Below are 13,584 nucleotides of genomic sequence, written 5' to 3' on the forward strand. Positions count from 1 at the left end.
TTACTGAAAATTGAGATAAGAGGTTTGTGATCTGTTTCTGCTATGATTTGATCTCAGCCATATAAGTAGTGGTGGAAACGCTGGCATAGCAAATACAATACTTAGGCATTCCTTCTCTATCTGTGCATAGTTTTGCTCAGCTGAAGTCAATGCTCTCGAAGCAAAAGCAATGGGCTGGCCCTCTTGCATGAGGCAACAGCCAAGACCGTGTTGGCTTGAATCGCTTTGGATGGTAACAGGTTTAGACACATCATAGTATCGCAAAACTGGAGTTGTGGTGACAAGCTTCTTAATCTCTTGCACAGCAGCTTCATGTTTGGGAAGCCAGTGCCAAATTACATCCTTGCTCAAGAGTTTCCTTAGGGGCTCACACACTTCCGAAAGATGTGGTAAAAACTTGCTCAGGTACGTGATGAACCCTACAAATCGTTGCACAGCTTTTGCATCTGTTGGAGTTGGCATTTCCATAATTGCCCGCACTTTCTCTGGATCAGCTTTTAAGCCACTGGATGACAAAATGTGTCCATGAAAGCGAACTTCAGGCACTTTAAAGCGTAACTTCTTAACGCTAAGCCTCAGCTTGACCTTTCTGCATCGCTCCATGAAAGCAAGCAGCTTTGCGTCATGGTCTTTATTAGCCTCGACATCCGTATCGCCACAACCTACGATAAGGATGTCATCTGCGACTGGCTCCACACCCTCGAGCCCTGCCAACAACTCATGCTGCTTACGTTGGTACACTTCTGGTGCAACACTAACGCCAAAGGGAAGCTTCAGCCACCTCTTCCGCCCCCAGGGTGTCCAAAATGTGGTCATGAAGCTACTTTCCTCATCTAGCTTACACTGGAGAAAGGCATCTCTGGTATCCACTAAGGTAAACAGCCTAGCCTTAGGGAGTTTGTACAGTACATCCTCCAGAGTGGGTATAATATAGTGAGCACGTCGCAGTGCTTGATTCAGAAATTTTGGGTCTATGCACACCCGCAATTTATCAGGCTTCTTCACGATTACCATGTTGCTGATCCAATCAGTCGGTTCAGACACCGTGGCAATATGGCCATCAGCTTCATATTTGTCAAGCTGGGCTTTAACAGCATCCTTCATAGCAACTGGCACATTACGTGGGGAACATTGAACTGGCTGTACTAACCTGTCTAGGTTGAAATGTATAGTGCCTGGGAGGCAGTCAATTGGTCCTGTGAAGACATCAGCATACATTTTAATCAAGCTACTGCAGGTGAGGGGCACAGATGAGGCACTGTCTATGAGGTATAGCTCTGCTGGAATGGTAAAGCACATTAGGCCAAGCCTTTCACACGTTGAGCCTGACAGAAGGGGTTTCTGACTGCCCTCAACGATCTCAAACTCCAAACTATGCTTACGACCGCGAATGACACATTCTGTGTCAAAGAGTCCTAAGGAGGTCATTGTTTGACCCGAGTACAGTTTTAACTTGGTATTACTGGGACGTAGTTTAGCTCTTGGTGCTAATCTCATTTTGTCCTTTAAGCACATAACATCACAAGTGGCCCCAGAATCTAATTGACATTGCTGTGGTTTCTTGTGAAGCTGCAGTGTAACAAGCCACTTCTTACCTCTAGCACCCATAGTGCCAATGCGTTCAGTAGAATAAACATTATTATCAGCACAGCTGCCTGCTTGGTTTACCTCTGGTTCAATGGTAAGAAGTTTACCTTCCATTTGTCTTCTCTTGCTTTTCAAGCACATTCTAGCGAAGTGGTTGGCTGTTTGACATAAGTTGCATGTTTTTCCATATGCTGGACAGTGCTCCCTCCCACGTCCATGTGGACTGCCACAATATTTGCATGTCGGTCGATCTGTATCTGAGCCTGAAAACTGACTTGCCTGCTTTGCTGCGGTGATGGGTAGTGGCCTCCTAGTAATTCGCTTTGAGGTGGCATTAACACTATCCATGGAAGGTTTATCCAACTCCATCGACCTAAGTCTCATGTCAGTGAGCTCTGCTGATCGACATGTCTCCACGGCCATGGCCAGGGTGAGATCTCTCTCTCGTAATAACCGTCTGCGGGTTGCTTCATTTGCTATACCTAGCACGATTTTATCGCGAACAAATTCATCTCTTAATGCTCCATACTCACAGGTGGCGGATTTTTCTTTTAACCATGTAAGAAAACTGTCAAATGGCTCCCCTTCCTCCTGTTTGCAACTCCCAAAAACATAGCGTTCATAAATCACGTTCTTTGTAGTTTTAAAGTGTCCCTCCAATGCATTTAGAATAGCCATTACATTGGACTGGTACGCTGCTGAAAGATTTAGGTTGTGCTTGTAGACATGTCTGCACTTGGCGCCCATGATACTCCGCAACGTGGCCGCTTGAATTGCAGCGTCCTTCCTATTAAGCTCGATAGCAATGGCATAATCTTCAAATTCTGACCTGAAAACATCCCAGTTTGTGCCCAGGTCACCACTCATTTTCATTGCCGTAGGAGGCGGAATGTGTGTTGCCATATCCGCGGATAAGTCCAGGATGAGCGCGACTACTAACTTGAATTGATTCGCAGCGGTGCAGCCCTTGTCTGTGCTTAGGATGCGAAAGAAAAGCAATGTGTTTTTAGTCTTCGGAGCCGTGTGGTTAAACTTCTGACACCATGTTTCTCATGTTAATAATGACAGTACTCGAGCAATCAGTTCAAAGCTGGTCGTGTTGTAAACTGCTGTAATGATGCATACCATAAACAAGCCGGTTGCTGACTCAGCCTGATGACATCATCATGTGCCACGCCAGCCCGCTAGCTAACATCCCTTAACAAGGGCTGTCCTAAAGGACTAGACTACCCAGCAAGCCCTGTGGGCCCCCATGTGGGATTCTGAGCCTGGGCTTGCTGCCATCTAGTTTCTTGGGCATGATAAAACTCTTTATAAGTTGTCTTCCACTATCATTCCATCCTGAACTTGTCCCGGCTGGGTAAGGACGCCGGTGGACCTTCATACCAGCCAGCAAACAGCTGAGTATGGAAGCTGATTTTTATTGTAGAATTTTACTCTGAAATGCAATTACTCCAATTCTGGTTCACGTGCCTTTGACCCCAGAGGTGGGCACAAAGCAACATCGGATAGGGTGTAATTCAAACATACAGTAGACTTCACTCGCTTCATAGTCACATTCACACTTACATGAGATGCATAGATTCAAATGATCCCCATATTATGTTTGAATAAGTAATATACTTTTACCAGTACAAGTAACAGAATTGTTTATGTGTTGTGGACATAAACATAAGCAAACACAAGTGCCCAAAGTAGAACAATAATGGGTTTATTATTTAAGAAAAGAAGGAGAATGAGAAAGAAGAGTGTGAAACAACAAAACCTATGCCTCAAGACCTGCCTATCCAAAAACAGGGCCCTAAGCATCATGTGTGGTGGAAGATTCATTTATCTACTTCAAGACACAATCCCCAACTCACCTTCCGAAAAAACACTCTCTTTCTCCAATACTGGCATTCTTTCATCTTGTCCATTGAGTTCTTATCTACTCCTACCTTCCAATTCCAAGCTCAACATGGGCAGTACAACAATGGCAGCACGCTTAGATGCTGTGGCCGTGTGCCCTCTGACTCAGAGTTTGGTTTTTCCACTCTGCCTGGATAAATACACCTATAGCTGGTAGGATATTTTATCTATCGGCTTACTGAGCGAGAGTTGCTCGACATCCAAGTTTCTCCACGTCCACAACATTCCGCACGACATTGCATGGACACCGGGCTCTCCATGGATTACAAATCCCAACTTCAAGGAGCCGGCGGTGGCACAAAGAACGTAAACAAAAGAGGGGTTGCTGAGGCGGCGTGCTAGCGAGGCTAAGGAAGCAGCCACACAAACCACAGTTTCCAAGCATTTTCTCCTCAAATGTGAGTTCTCTGGTGAACAAACTGGACAAGTGGAAACTGCGGATTGCAACGTAAAAGATCATCAGGGACTGCTGCATCCTGCTGATCACGGAGACATGACTGAATCCACTCATACCGGACACGGCTATCAAGATAGCAGGCTACACAGCACACCAGCAAGACAAGACAGAGAGCTCCAGTAAGAAAAGAGGAGTGGGGCTGTGGCATTTATGTGAACAATAGTTGGTGCATGAATTCCACCATAGTCACCAGACAATGCTCTCCAAACGTGGAGTTTATGACAATTAAATGCAGACCCATATTACCTCCCCCATGAATTCAACACCATACTGCTAACTGTTGTGTATATAGCACCAGATGCTAATGCTAGATAGATAGATAGATAGATACTTTATTAATCCCAATGGGAAATTCACATTCTTCAGCAGCAGCATACTGATACAATAAATAATATTAAATTAAAGAATGATAATAATACAGGTGAAAAAAACAGACAATAACTATGTATAATGTTAAATATTAACATTTACCCCCCCTGGTGGAATTAAAGAGTCGCATAGTTTGGGGGAGGAACGATCTCCTCAATCTGTCTGTGGAGCAGGACAGTGACAGCAGTCTGTCGCTGAAGCTGCTCTTCTGTCTGGAGATGATACTATTAAGTGGATGCAGTGGATTCTCCATAATTGATAGGAGCCTGCTGAGCGCCCTTCGCTCTGCAACAGATGTTAAACTGTCCAGCTCCATGCCAACAATAGAGCCTGCCTTCCTCACCAGTTTGTCCAGGCGTGAGGCGTCTTTCCTCTTAATGCTGCCTCCCCAGCACACCACTGCGTAGAAGAGGGCGCTCGCCACAACTGTTTGATAGAACATCTGCAGCATCTTATTGCAGATGTTGAAGGAAGCCAGCCTTCTAAGGAAGTATAACCGGCTTTGTCCTTTCTTGCACAGCGCATCAGTATTGGCAGTCCAGTCTAATTTATCATCCAGCTGCACTCCCAGATATTTATAGGTCTGCACCATCTGCACACAGTCACCTTTGATGATCACTGGGTCTATGAGGGGTCTGGGCCTCCTAAAATCCACCACCAGCTCCTTGGTTTTGCTGGTGTTCAGGTGTAGGTGGTTTGAGTCGGACCATTTAACAAAGTCATTGATTAGGTCCCTATACTCCTCCTCCAGCCCATTCCTGATACAGCCCACGATAGCAGTGTCATCAGCGAACTTTTGCACATGGCAGGACTCCGAGTTGTATTGGAAGTCCGATGTATATAGGCTGAACAGGACCGGAGAAAGTACAGTCCCTTGTGGCGCTCCTGTGTTGCTGACCACAATGTCAGACGTGCAGTTCCCAAGACGCACATACTGAGGTCTGTCTTTAAGATAGTCCACGATCCATGCCACTAGGTATGAATCTAATCCCATCTCTGTCAGCTTGTCCCTAAGGAGCAGAGGTTGGATTGTGTTGAAGGCGCTAGAGAAGTCTAGAAACATAATTCTTACAGCACCACTGCCTCTGTCCAAGTGAGAGAGGGATCGGTGTAGCATATAGATGATGGCATCTTCTGCTCCCACCTTCTCCTGATATGCAAACTGCAGAGGGTCAAGGGCGTGTTGAACCTGTGGCCTAAGGTGGTGAAGCAGCAGCCTCTCCATGGTCTTCATCACATGCTAGCTCGGCTCTGGGGCTTTTGCATGACACCATCAGCAGTAAACAGCAAGTATCCTGAGGCTGTTCACATAATTTCTGGGGACTTTAATCATGCAGATCTGAAAGCAGTTCTCCCCAGATTTCGTCAACACATAAAGTGTGCAACCAGGGGAGTAAAAACACTGGACAAGGTGTACACAAACATCAGACAGGCCTATAGGGCTAAACCACTAGCACACCTTGGCCAGTCTGATCACACGTCCCTGCTTCTGATCCCTGCATATACCCCTCTCAGGAAACAAGCTCCCACTATGACCAGGACTGTTACCATATGGCCCGAGGAGGCCTCCCAACAGTTGCAGGACTGCTTCCAGAGAACCGAGGTTTTCAATCACCAAGACTTGGAGAACCGCACTACGGCAGTCCTGGATTACATCAGGTTCTGTACGGACAACGTCACCAGGGACAGACACATAAGGATTTATCCCAAAAGGAAGCCCTTGATGACGAGGGAGGTCCAGAGTCTGCTGAAAGCCATGAATACTGCTTTCAAGTCTGGAGATGGGGCTCTTTTCAATGTAGCCAGAGCGAACCTGAAGAGAAGCATCCGAGATGCCAAGGCAGCATACAGAAGGAGGATAGAGGACCATCTGAGAAGCAACAACACCAGGTAGGTGTGGCAGGGTGTCCAGCACATCACCAGCTACAAATCCAGCAACTCCTCGGCCACTGAGGGAAATGCTTCTCTGGCAGTAGAGCTGAACATCTTCTTTGCCCGCTTTGAGGCGACACCAACAGCAGCTCCATCACAGCCACCTGTTCACAACAGCAACATACTCACGGTGGAAGAGTGTGAGGTGAGGCAGGTGTTGAGGAAGGTGAACCTGAGGAAGGCTGCAGGACCCGATGGTGTGGCTGGATGGGTGCTGAAAGACTGTGCGGATCAACTGGCCGGAATCTTCACTAGGATTTTCAACCAGTCCCTGTCCCAGGCCACTGTCCTATCCTGCCTCAAGTCCTCCATTATTGTTCCGCTGCCGAAAAAATCCGTCACGAACAGTCTGAATGATTTCCGGCCATTGGCACTCACATCTGTCATCATGAAGTGCTTTGAGAAACTGGTGCGGAGTCATATCATCGCCTGTCTGCCAGCAGACCTGGACCCATTTCAATTTGCTTACAAAGCAAAAAGATCCATGGAGGATGCTATGGCCACAGCCCTTCATGCTGCCCTGACCCATCTGGAGCAGCAGAGGAGTTACTGCTCTTTGTGGACTTCAGCTCGGCGTTTAACACCATCCTCCCACAACGACGGGTGTCCAAACTGGCAGATCTGGGACTTCAGTTGGATACTGGACTTCCTGTCTGGTCGCTCCCAGAGGGTCAGGCTGGGTCCCCACACTTCCACTGCTCTCTGCCTCAACACCGGGATGCCGCAGGGTTGTGTGCTCAGCCCGCTCCTCTACACCCTCTACACATATGACTGTGTCCCCACTCACCATAGCAACAAGATTATAAAGTTTGCAGATGACACAACAGTGGTCAGACTCATCTCGGGCAAGGTGGGTGAGCTGGCATACAGGGTCAAGGTGGAGCGCCTGGTGCAGAGTCAATAACCTGCTCCTCAACACCACAAAAACGAAGGAACTTGTTATTGACTTTAGAAAAAACAAAACTGACATCCAGCCACTCATCATTGGCGGGGCCCGTGTGGAGAGGGTCCCGGTGTTCAGGTTTCTGGGCATTGAGCTGGAGGATGACCTGACCTGGAGCGCCAACACCAAGGAGCTGCTGAAGAAGGCGCAGCAGAGACTGTATTTTCTGAGAATCCTCAGAAAGGACCAACTCCCCAAAAATCTGCTCCTTGCCTTTTATCACTGTTCCATCGAGAGTGTGCTCACATATGGACTGTGTGTGCGGTATGGCAGCTGCACTTCCTCAGAAAGGAAAGCACACCACAGGGTCATCAGGACAGCAGAGAGAACAATTGGTTGTACCTTCCCCACTATGGAACAAATCTACACCTCCTGATGCCGCAAAAAAGCAAAAGACATTTCACAGGATTCGTCACATTCCGGTCATTGCCTCTTCCAGCTTTTGCCATCATGCCAGACATACAGAGCAATGAAAACCAGGACAAACCACCTTAAAAACAGCTTTTATCCAAAAGCAATCATGGCCCTATACTCAGAATAAAACTTCTCCATATCATTCTCCCAATGTACAATATAGACCTTAAGTCAGCCAGTGCAGTTTATACATTTAACCAGTGCAATTTGTATATATAACAAGTGCAATTTGTATATTTTGTAAAGTACCGTACTTTTATTACTATTCGATTTTTTATTATTTTCTCTCTTCTTGTCTTTTTAACTCTTATGCCTCACACTGAGTCGACTGCACCTTCAATTTTGTTGTTCCTTTGTAAAAGTGACAATGACAATAAAGATCTATCTATCTATCTATCTATCTATCTATCTATCTATCTATCTATCTATCTATCTATCTATCTATCTATCTATCTATCTATCTATCTATCTATCTATCTATCTATCTATCTATCTATCTATCTATCTATCTATCTATCTACAACCCCCTGGTCAGAAGGGCTTTTAAGGGACTCACCATCAATTCTAGGAACCCCATCATAAGTACTTGATGAGGCTCATGCAGCAGCAGCATGTGTCTTCCTCGAATGCATCATTAATTTGTTCATTAAGTTTGTTTTTGCTTCCTTGTGCTATTGATTTTTGTATTTTCATTTGTTTAAATTTTGTCAGTGTTTTGTTGCTGTCATTACTTCTTGTCATGATTCCTTTGTTTTTGATTTTTTTAAAATTTCTCCTTAGCTATGAAAAATTATTGAGACTGTATTTTAAGGGTATTAGAGGTCAATGAATCTTGTAATCACATATTTTTTGAGTTTGATATATTTCTAATAATGTTGAAAATAACAATCATCTACTGCAGAATGTTGTTTTTAATTGGTGCCACCATTTTGTGGATTATTTGTTTACAGCTGCTACACGGTTGTTATGTACAGTAAGGTCAACTGGAAATGTGCATCAGCTAGCACCACCAGGTCATAGGTATAAAGGCCAGTGGCATGTACTTTGTGGTTATCAAAGATTGGATTCTCTCAAAAGTGAATTCCCATTTCTGAATATTTTGCCCTGCATTTTGTCTACACTTTAAACCTTATGGTTTTGGCTCTGGTTGCTTGTTTCTTTTTATTTTTTGGTTCTGAAATTTCTCAAACCATAACCTAAATACAATTCCTGAAAAACATCCTTAGCAGTTTGTTTAATTATTAGTCTTTCTAGTTCTGACATTTGACTTGAACATTTTGACTTAATGACATCTCCAAACTCTTCTTGTATGGTCAGTACAGTCATTTTATGTGCTTATTTTTCATGAATGCTGACACATTTTGTTTGTAGACTTCATGGGTGTCACAATTTTTGTGTCAGGTTAGTATGATACTGTGTCGATGCTTACCACATGATTTGTATGCCATTCGGCAACTATGATGTGTACAATGGTCTCTTTTGAAATTTTGATTTTTGCATGTCTGGAACTCATTTTTAATCATTTTTGTGCAAGTTAATATTTGATTCTTAAAACTTTTTATTGTTATAGAGATGACATCATATTGACATCATCTCGGGACTTTTCTTTTTATGGTTGCTGCCATTTCGTAGCAATCTTTGCATGGTTACAGTTATTTTGTTTGCTTTGCTTGTTGCCTATCATGTGACATTCATTGTGTCTCTCCTATTTAAGATGGCGGGTTATGGTTTCTTGCATCCAAACTTTAGATAAAACCACTGTGAGCGCTGAAGTCGGAAAACGACGAGATAAACACCAATGTAAAATTAAAAGCAATTTCTTTATTATTTATTCTTTATTCTTGGTGAGTAAAAAAACTGTGAGACTGCCCTGTTGGAGAATGTAGGCAGACTGGGAAAAGAAAAAAACTGTTCACCCTTTTATCACCTAGCTTATTCATTAGCTAAAGAGAGAACAGAAAAAAACATAACAGTTCAATTTGAGTTCATCCATAAATATTAGGGGACATCTTAATTTATGACATAGGAGTAGAGAAAAACAAAGCCGTACCAGGCGCCTACATTATCTAAAGAATGTGCCCGTCTCAGTACAAACTCATTTTAAGCAGTTTTCTTTAAGTTCATTGCATTAGTTATAAAGAGATTACATTCTTATAACTTTAATATCTTCATTAGATAGATAGATAGATAGATAGATAGATAGATAGATAGATAGATAGATAGATAGATAGATAGATAGATAGATAGATAGATAGATAGTAGATTATATTTGTTTGATTAGATTAATAATCCTTATTTATTAATTCATAAATGACAATTTTTGTCATATAATTTTAAGCAAGAGTGAAGAAAACGATCACATTAATTCATAATATCACAGGGTGTTCTGTTTCACATAGAAAAATTAAATCAGTCTCATATTCTTTGCATAAACATAATTCCTTTCCTACCTAAATGCAGATCAAATCATATAGAAGTATAAAAATCATATAGTTCTCTACAGCATGATTAATACAAAATACAGTCATTGGTATTTTGTGAGTTAAATACTTACAATCATCTGCGGTGGGCTAGCACCCTGCCGGGGGGTCTGCTTCCTGCCTTGTGCCCTGTGTTGGCTGGGATTGGCTCCAGCAGACCCCCGCAACCCTGCAGTTAGCATATAGCAGGTTGGATAATGGATGGATGGATGGATACTTATAATCATTACAGTTAATAATATTTTTTCTGCTTTCTCACCACAAATCAACTTTTGTTCTGACTGCAGATGGAAAATGTGTCAGGATCAAGAGATGGAAATTTTTATCCAAAACACTACCAAGGGTCGTAACCAGAAAGACAAATCATCTTGCAACAAAACCTACTGTAACATTTGAACTGTAGTCAAACAAACAAAATAGTCTGAATACCATGATTACAAAAGGCAAAGCATTTATGAAAGGGTTTTAGTCATACAACCTTTGGGGCCACACCCCAGCTGCTATGATTGGTACATTTTATTACTTTTTTATGCCTTTCCCCTTTATCCTTTTTATCCATTCTGTTGTGGTTTTAAAATCGCAAGGCATCAGACAGATGAGCCTCTCATCTGTTCGAGACGTCCAAAACACCCAGCGCTCCTTATTCTTCATTGCTGAATTATATGCTTTATATTTCCAAATGAGCATTTACTGGTTGTCAGCTCTAATCAAAATCTATTTAATTTTATCAGAGTAAGTCATAGACTACTTGGAGTGAGTCATTGGGTATGTAACATTATGTGACTGTCCTTCACAGTAGCACACTGAGACTGCCTCCAACTCACTAAGATTATGTAAATGGATGCCACAAAAAAAATTGCTGGCAACATTATCTAATGCTACTTGGCCTTAAGCCATTAAACGAAATGTTTGCACATCTCAGCCTCTCTTAATATAAAAATGATCCAACAAAACACGTTGCACTGCCCTTCTTGAACCTATTGTTATAACAGACTGGCTATTCTCCTTAGTATCATTTTGCAGGTGCCACATACTGTCCTCTAGTGGTTTGTTTAACCACAATACAGTTAATTAAAGCCATCTTTACTTTTGGGACTGAAGCAACTCTGGATTGTATTTATAGTGTCCCTGCTGGATAAAAAAGGTGTTGCTACCTCCAGTACCGTCAAAAAGTATACAAATGTAAATACAGGAAAAAAAATCAATATATGTCTGTACAATCACTTTGACTGTAAATTACATCAATGTACTCATTATTGATTACTGTTTGCTATATGTTGTCAATTACCCCCCAACCCCCAACACACTGTCACCTGAGGCCCATTTATGTCTTGTATATCAGCATGCCCTTTTCAACCAGAGAACACTTAGATATGGAGTTACTCTCAGCTTTAATCCACTGAAGCATTGCTGTGTTTTCCTTTCGTCTGTGCCAAGCCCTTTTTCCTCATGGTTTTGATTTGTTTGTCTTGTATGTTTTTATCATTTGCTGCTGACCATGCCCTCACCCCCCCCCCCCCCCCCCCCTTTTGCTTTTTACATATTAACTGACCATGTTTCCATGTTCATACTTTTGTATAGTCTCCAATTTTATAGTCTCTAAATAGTCTTCATTTATTTAAATTAAGGCTTCAAGAGGGGCCGTTCCACTGAAATGGCTCTATTCACTGTTGCTGACACTGGTGCCCGGAACTACCAACACGTAATCTGTCCTCATGCTTCTAGATCTCTCCTCTGTCTTCGACAAATTCAACCATCACATCCTCCTTGCCATCCTCTCTGACCTTGGCATCACTGGGACTGTCCTCAGGTGGTTTAAGTCCTACCTCTTGGTCAGATCCTGTCCTGGAATAAAGAGATGTCAAGGGTGCACCAGGCAAACAAGGGATTTTCCTAAGAATCATGCTTGGTCCCCTCCTCTCCTGTCTATACACCTCCTCACTAGGAACCAGTCATCCTGTACCATGGTTTGTCATATTAGTGCTATTCTAAGGATACACAGCTACACCTGTCATTCACTCCAGAGGATCACATTATATCAGCCAGAACCTTGGTATGTCTCACCGATATTACAACCTGGATTTAGGAGCATAATCTCCAACTCAACCTGGCAAAGTTGGACCTTCGTGTTATCCCAGCTATTCTGTCTGTTCAGCACTCCATCTTTGTTCATCTCATCTTTTTATCACTAACACCCACCAATTCTGATTGCAAATCTGGGATGGTGATCAATTACCAGCTATCCTTCAGTGATCATGTTGCTATGGTCTCTTGATCTTGAAGACTCACTTTACACAACATCCACAAGATCAGACTATGTCTGACAGTGTATGCAGCAGAACTCTTGGTCCAAGCATTGGTCTTGTCACATCTGGACTAGTGCAGCTCTCTGCTGGCAGAAGTACCTACATGTGATACCAAACTGCTTCAGATGATTCAAAATGCAGCGGCACTTCTGATGTTCAATCAGCCAAGACAGGCAAATTTAGCAGCACATATTAAGTTCAAAATCTGGATAGTTGACTACAGAGTAGTCAGTGGGTCAGCACCTACAGTTTCTCCAAAAGTATTGGAACAGCAAGGCCAATTAATTTGTTTTTCCTGTGTACTGAAGACCAAAAAATGAATATGAGAAGAAAGATTAGAGTTTCAGCTTTTATTCCCTGGTTTTTACATCTAAATATGTTAAACAACATAGAACATACCACATTTTGTATTAAACCACCCAGTTTTTCAGGCAAGCAAAATTAAAGTCAAAAATACTTAATATTTGGTTGCATATTCCTTGCTCACAATAAGTGCATTAAACCTATGACCCTTGTTTCTTCATTGTTTATGCCTTTCCAGGCTTTTACCACAGCACCGTGCACAGTTAAAACAAATTAACTGGCCTTGCTGTTCCAACACTTTTGGAGGATACCGTGTGTATATTTGATATTTAGTACACTGTAGTAATCCCTAAGGGGAAATTATCTTTTCGTGTGACCTTTGGGTGGAGTGACTTGTAAGGTCCTATGCCCCTTTCACCCACCCAGATCTGCTGATGAATGGCATCTGGTGATCCCATATCTGTGTGGCATCAAATTGCTTTCATGTGTAGCTGCTAGCTGGTGGAACGAGCTGCCAACTTCATTGAAAATTCTGACTCATCTGTGTTTACAAAGTATTTGAAGACTCTTGTTTGGTGAATTTCTACCTAATTGATACATTTTTCTAACCATTTGACTATAACTAGTCTGTATATTGTTCTGAGTGCTTCTCTTACAATGATCAAATTTGTAATCTAGTATTGTTACACTTGTTCCTAAACAGTCCCCCAGACCGATTTTACTCAGTTATGTAAGTAGCTTTAGACAAAAGAGTCTACTAAGTAAAAAAAAATGTAAGTATAATTTCAAGGCTTCATTGCAATAGATTCATCAAAGATCACTAAGGTCTGCAGAAGTCTTATTCAGATCATATATGCCCTCCTCCAATCACCTAGAGAGCTGAGA

Source organism: Erpetoichthys calabaricus, chromosome 12 (assembly GCF_900747795.2).
Source record: "Erpetoichthys calabaricus chromosome 12, fErpCal1.3, whole genome shotgun sequence".
Taxonomy (NCBI): Eukaryota; Metazoa; Chordata; class Cladistia; order Polypteriformes; family Polypteridae; genus Erpetoichthys; species Erpetoichthys calabaricus.